The sequence below is a fragment of the Cryptomeria japonica genome, chromosome 6 (assembly GCF_030272615.1).
Source record: "Cryptomeria japonica chromosome 6, Sugi_1.0, whole genome shotgun sequence".
Classification (NCBI taxonomy): Eukaryota; Viridiplantae; Streptophyta; class Pinopsida; order Cupressales; family Cupressaceae; genus Cryptomeria; species Cryptomeria japonica.
In genome coordinates this window covers 95,781,449-95,788,894 of record NC_081410.1, presented here as the reverse complement: position 1 = coordinate 95,788,894, position 7,446 = coordinate 95,781,449, and the positions used below count along the sequence as shown (strand labels likewise).

General features: G+C 34.7%; 1 non-coding gene across 1 annotated transcript; it reads right to left on the bottom strand.

Annotated features, from left to right (window-relative positions):
- Positions 1-7,103: 7,103 nt before the first annotated feature.
- On the bottom strand, positions 7,104-7,175 carry TRNAV-UAC (transfer RNA valine (anticodon UAC)). Its single transcript has one exon. It is a non-coding gene; the product is annotated as a tRNA-Val (tRNA).
- Positions 7,176-7,446: the final 271 nt, after the last annotated feature.

The following is a 7,446-nucleotide window of genomic DNA, read 5'->3' as shown; positions in this document are numbered from 1 at the left end:
TTTGTTTTTTTAGAACTTCAAATAGATTCAAAAGAATAGGTTTTCTAGGAAGGACAGGATTGTGCCTGTGAAGTTGTTTTTGTCGGCCACTTGTAGGATTGTGCCTGTGAAGTTGTTTTTGTCGGCCACTTGTGGGACAAAGTCTACGCTGGTAAATGGTCAGCACGAAAAATGGGAGGGACAGTTGGTTTAGAATTGACAGAAACATCTTCGTCTTTCGTTGAGACCGTCGAAGTTTAAATCACGTCAATTTTAATTTTAATTTATTCCACTTGCACGCAGTAAAGTAATGTTTCAATAATTTGGTTTCTTGGCTATCGACTCATCATTTCAAGCGGGGCCTGAAAAATAATTAGTGGCCATTGCAAATAAATGACGGCCTTGCCAAAAGTAAACATAAGTTAGAAATTAAGGTTTGCAATAGATTGAACAAATCAATTCTCCTGGCTAACTAAAAAAAAGTTCAGTTGCTTTGGCCATTTAAGTTCCAGTCAAATTGATTGAACAAATCAATTCTTTATCCAGTTCATGATGTCATTGCATCTAGGTGTTAGCGATGACTCCCAGCTAGCTTCCAAGGTGGCCCAATTACGTCTTGTGTCCATGGAACATAACTGGCTTGTGAATTCCACAACAAAGGTTGTACTAATGATTCATAGTGTCAACCTAAGTTGATTTGACTGTAGAGCAATGGCTCTGCATTACAAATCAGTGTTCATTATGGACAATGAGTTCGTAGTATATAGTGAATCCATGGAAAAAAGTACTTTAGAAAATAAGCGGCCTTTCTACCTACAGCTTTTGCATAACTTCTTTTCCTTTTTTGATGTCACTTGGTCTGTAAACGTTGTTGTTTCATTAAGGGATTGGAATATAGAAGGTTCGTTGTCTTTCTCTCTTGTTAGCTGATTCAATGTACTCCATTTGATCTCACTAAGTTCAAGGTGTGCACTAACAAATCAATCCATCTTTCCTAAATGGCGTCAAGCAATCTCAGTCACCAATGGTGAATATAAAAGTCAGGCTGGCAGATTTATGTAACCATTTAAAAAAAATTATAAGCAACAGTTTGTCATAAAGAATGAATGTGCACCACGTACACCATCATGATCAAAACTACAAAGGCCAACAAAATCATGTTTAACAAATTCGATTAAGTGTATTCTCAAATCTCTGTATAATTTTTAGAAATTGCTCCAGCGAACCAACATCAGAATTACTTCAGAACAAACAATGAGTGGCATGTATTGTGACATAAAGTATATTATGTATATGCTTTATTCACCAATGTTGTCATGAAAGCGTGTATTAGAAGACAAGAAGTTGAATTCATAAAGTCCACTGAATGATCATAATAAATATCAGAACTCCTTTCTATTATACAAATAGATTATAATTATACAAATCTCCCTCATAAATATTCCGCCAAATTACAAAAAAAAATTATATGAGGCATTTCTCTGTTTTTGTTAGTAGATTGCCCCCTTATTAGCCACAGTGGACCTTCTGCTCTGAAAGCCCCCAATGGTTTATTTCTGTAGTTCATCTGAATTAAGAAACCTTGCTAACATGAAATGGTTTTGTTTCTTAAAATTATTTGATAATAGATATACATATTTAAACATACAATTATTTCCATTTCAACAATGTGTGATCAATTCTTAAAATATCAGAAACGACATTTTACAAAGAATGTGTGAATTAAACTTTGTTGTAAGCCTAATAGCAACAGCATTTAACTGCAGCCCAAAAAAATTACAAATTATGTGCAAAAACCTCCATAGGATAAAATGTTAGTAATTTAATGTTATAAAATGTTTCAGTGAATAAATTAGTTTAGAAAAGGAATTAAAACAGCATGCATAGTGATTCTCAAACACATTTTGAAATGATACACTACGTTGGAAAAGAGAGACAGGTCATGAAAAACGATTTTCCATTCGTTAGGCAACAATTCATTTTTCATGGTTTTGTTACATAAAACAGGATGATGGTCAAAGCAGAATATAGTACACAGAAATAATTGATCTGGCATCAGTCAGGGATGCTTAATATGACATGATAAATTATATTTTAGGAATGTTATTCTGCAGCTGGTGCATTCTTAATAATAGCTTCCTCAAGCTTCTTTGCCTCATCTTCAGATTTCAGTTTTAACAAATAAAGACGAGCCTTACCAACCTCTTTCTTTTCTCTGCCTGCCTCATCATTTTTAAGGTCTCCATCCTGTAAAGAGCATAATACCAAGTCAATCATTGAGGACAAAACTGATCAAGATCGCTCCATAAATAAGCCTCTAAGTTTTGAGATTATCTCAGTAACATACTATTACATTCCATAAGGCCTGCGAAATATATAATTAAATGAAATTTTTCAAAATGTTATGACATGCATGCAAGAGCATGTGTTCTTCAATTTTCTATGTGAGTTATGTGAGCAATCTATGGATTTCCCGGAAGTAAGCAAAGCATCTGGCTCCTGGAATCTTAAGTACTGTACTTAATCCATGCTAGCATTGCATGAACAATACAAGATAACCAATCCAGTAAACACATAAAAATAAACAAAAACTTAGATATTTGCGATTTGATATCTAATAAAAATGAGTAAGTGAGTGAAGGATAGTTGAAAGTACCATAGAGATTATTTGCATAACATTTGCTCAACCTTCAGTTTACACACTAGTAGGATGCATAAATCCAGAACATATATCAAAAAGCATTTATATAAACATACAAAGTTAACCAAAGCGCTAGTTTCAATCTTCATGAGCAAGGCTACCAGAGAAAAAAAAACAACCAAAGCAACTATTTTTGGCCTAGTCAACTTTTTGTCAGACAGTAGGAGTACAAGCACAAGCCTAATCAATTAAGCAAAAGCAACAATGACATCTGATATAATTACAATATGCCCATTTCCATATGGGTTTGTAATAGTGGATACAAATTATTAACAATTATGATACATTCTTTGAAGACAGTAACCAACCATAGATAGCAGACTCGGCAAGTTGCCAAGTATTTGCAAATTCTCAGAGTTTCTCCAGAGAATTAAATCACAGAGATTTATGGCAAGTTTTTGACAATTTTTGGTCAGTTTTCTGGGAAGTACTCACTGGGTACTCAGCACACCTAAGCCCTTGACTAGCACCACGCATCAAAAACACAGGTTAAACACTCCAAAAGTGCCAGTTTTGGGGGTTTTTAATCATTTTTCTTTTGCCTTTTCAAAAATTATGAAAATGGTGTGCACCATGAAGGTCATTGTGGTTTCGAAGGTCTCCATTTGGGCTTGATGGTGGGAACTCTGCCCCTAAACTCCGTCCTGTATCATGACAGTGAACATAGTATAGGCACTGCCCCTACACCCCATGAGGAGCAGCACCCACAGACACCTGCCAAACTCATTTGATACATTTTGTAGCTGCATCCAATTCAATTTGAATAGAAATTTATCCTCACACACTATTCTGTGTTGTGTTGCACTAAGAGGAGCAAATTAAAACACTAACACAATAAAAACGGCATTTAGCTTGTGAATCAATTGCAAGTAGGAATCAATTGCAAGTAGTCATCTATGCCCACAATACTTATAGCTCTTTCCTTACAATATGTCTACCCAACATCATATAATTTTGTTAATTTAATTTCCAAAAAAATTCTGAAAGATATGCAATTCCGTTTGCCTTTGGATAATGGAGTGATGTTTAACATTGTTGCAGCATGAATTCATGCAGCAATACTTGCATTGGTTGTACTATAAAATATGTGGATTAATTGTTAGTTAAACTAAATGGGTGACATATCTTTGATTGAAAGTTTGATTTATTTGGATTTTCTGGGTATTTTCTGAGTATGAATAACAGACTTGACTGCTGTTTACTTCCAAATTACTGAGCACAGTTATAAACTCTTCAGGTGAATAGTATATTGGCAAACAAAAAGAAAGAATAATTACAGCATACTCACCTCCATCACCATAACATCAACCAATAAACTTCCGATAAAAATTTATCATATGATAGTTACTTGACTGTTTGTAATAAATGGACAATCCCAAATGTAAACAGGATCTGCACCTGGGAGATATCCTTGTGGATCTGCCAGTTAATGACTGGCTTATGTGTTGCGCCTCAGGTGGTGCTTCAGGTGGGAAGCTCACACTTAGATCATTCAGCTGGACCTGCCCAAAAGGATGAATGGGACCTACTGCATCTCATAATGACCGAGCGATGAATGCTTGTGGTCCAGGAATGCGTGGCTGCCTGTGCAACTCCTACAATCAGGCAGATAGATTGGGGTTTTGCCCTGCAGATGTGATTTGATGTTTAGCTGAGTATTAGATGACAGCAAACAGATCTGCTCCTCAATGATGTCAGATATTTGTCTTTACTCACCTTTGGGTCGGTAGGTTAAGCTTCCCAAAAACCAAGTGGATTATAGTGATGACAACATTTCAGAAAGTAGCGACTGGGCTGGTTGACTGTCCAGAATGAGGCAGCCAGCAAAGGTGGATGTTTCCCAGTGATAGACACAGAGCAGTATCTGTGGTGCAGTATTTGTACCTTCCTTATATAGGACTCATATATTGATAATAATGTTTTCATAAATAAACATAGAGCAGTATTTGTGGTACAGTGTTAACACTACTACATAGAGGGGTGTTTTAAGACAATTTTTAAGACAATTTTTGAGGAAATTGTCTCAATTTGAGACAAAAAAAAAAGTTTGGTATTGTCTTAAAAAATGTCTTTAACCGAGTGTCTTAAATTATTGTCTTTAAAATTGTCTCTATAAAGACGATAGAAAACATAATTTTTTTTGTCTTTGTAGAGACAATTTGGGATTTAAAGACATATTGTCTCTCTAGAGACAATAGAGAGACAATAGTTGGGATTAAAATCATATTGTCTCTCGAGAGACGATATGTCTTTAGATCTCAATTATTCTCTCTCTAGAGACAATATTAAAAAAATAAACAATTTATTTTAAATTTTTTTGTGTAGTTTTCAATAAAAATGTATTAAAAAAAATAAACATTAGAATTGTCAGAAGTTTATGACTGTCAAAAGGGCTCAAAAAAGGAAAAACCAGTGAATAATGACTAAGTGACAAGACAGAGCAGCCATGAGCTTAAAACATCCATTTATATCTCATAGCAACCTTAAGTTGTGTGATAGTCCTAATGGTGATAAACATAGCATGAAGGATTACCCTAAGCCAAGAAGATAGAAATAGAGAGCTAGAGATCATCAATAGAATGCAAGAACTGTTAAAGTACAAAGCCCATCATGAATCATAACAAAGGCATAACTAGTGATTAAAAATACCATTGCATACACATTCAAAAAGAACTAAGAGAAAATATGAATATCACAGAATAACAGAATCACATTCAACAAACATGACAAAATCTTAACAATATATTTAAAAATATCTTTCAAACAAAAGTATTAATATTCTTATTACTTAAAAAGAGAAAATACAATCTTTAGATAGTCGTTACTACAAGTTGAGCATTCTTTTCCAAACTACAAAGATATAGTACATAACAAAGACTAACCAACCTTACTGTAGCTTCGCTCACTATATCTCTCGAGACATCAAGGCCTCCTTCCAGCTTGCTGGGATCTACTCCTAGTTCTGCATAGTGCTCGGATTCATTTTTCTTCACTATCTAACTAGAATCCCCACCAACATTAGCTTCCCACCCACCCGCTAGAGGATCAGTGATAGATTTTAAGGTTTTGTTGTAAACCCAAATGTAGCAGTGCCCTGAAAAGTGGAAAACTATATAAAGTGGAATGTAGTGGTGCCCTGAAATGTGTGGTGGCTGGAAGAGGTATCAGGGATATAGATACATGTAAATAACACTTGAACAATAAAAAATTGTCTCAACTTGAGGTATTCGTTATTTATATGTATCTATATCCCTGATACCTCTTCCAGCCACCACACATTTGGTATACAAGATGATGAAAAATACAACATTAGAATGGCATTTCTCCATAGACTAACAAAGCAAAAAATTGTACTTCAATCATCTATTAAAGTTATTATATCATATAGGACATAATATTTCTAATGACGAGAAATTATAACTGGTTTCTCTCTGTTGTTAACCTCTAGAGTTTAATAGTGTACCAAAGAATGGATGCTGGGATTGCACATATCATAGAAATTCAACCTCTTCAAAATAATATTCTTCTTGCTCAATTGACCAATCTCAAGATATGCATACATATTCCCTCTCACATCTAGCTACTTTCTCTTATAAGGGATTGGTATATGCTATCTATGGTCTCAGGACTAGCCTAGTCTATCGCTATCAAAGAATCATAGATTTATTCTCCCTTGCTTATATTCTTAAGGCCTATGCCCTGTCAACACAAAAATCAAATTAAAATTTCTTCAATAATTGTCAAAATGCTTCTAGTCTTTGATGAAAACAGCATGCCAGGGATTTTGAAACAGATCACATCTTCTTAGCTGGAAAAATTAAAGCCATTGATAGTAAAGTGTCCCGTGAGAATATGAAGCAATGGAAAACTGGCACTTTCAGTGTATGCAAATGTAAGGCCTGTTGAGAGTTCAACCTCAAAGAATTAGTAATCTTAAGGCATAAACACAGGCATGGTAATATGGAAGGGAAATATACTACACTTGTGATCAAGGTAATTGTTGACTGACAGGCAGAGGTCAAAATCAGTATTGTTTGCTTGGATTTTAAGGACATTCTAATCATTAGATGACATAAAATGATAAATCCAAGCCAACTAGCTGCTAGATTGCTAAATTCTCATTAATTTTTAACAGCAAATTTCTCAAGAAAGAAATACTACGAAATAAGATCAACCATTCTCAATTCTGAAAAGTGAAAAACAAGGCAACTTACCATGGCTACAGTCCCTGCAATAAATAAGCATACTACAAGCCAACCAAAGCACACCAACCTTTAAAATAAAGGACTGTCACATTGTTGTCCATGTTGTTTCTGGATAAATAGCTCTCGGTTTCAACCTCATTTCTATACAAGGGTCTGGCCTTTTCAAATCCCTGTTTACTTTAATCAAAAACATTATTGGTGCACATTTACACATATGTTAGGGCACGATGGAATTGAACCACCATCCTCCTGCTTGTAAAGCAGGTACTCTTCCATTGAGCTACCGCCCTTTAAAAATAATTTTATCCTTCAAAATCTTGGATCTCAAAACACCCTTTGGTTTTAATTTTATCCTTCAGAATCTTGGGTCTCAAAACACCCTTTGGTTTAGCAGTGAGTTTTAAGTCTAAATAATGGTTGAGAACGTGACCATTGCCAGTCATTTTGTGTTTTTGTATTGAACAACATTTTGTTGCCTTGAAAATAAAACGAGTGTGTTTCTTAAATAAAACCTTACAATATCTATCTAGCTCTAGCAACACAAAGAGAATGTATCGAAAT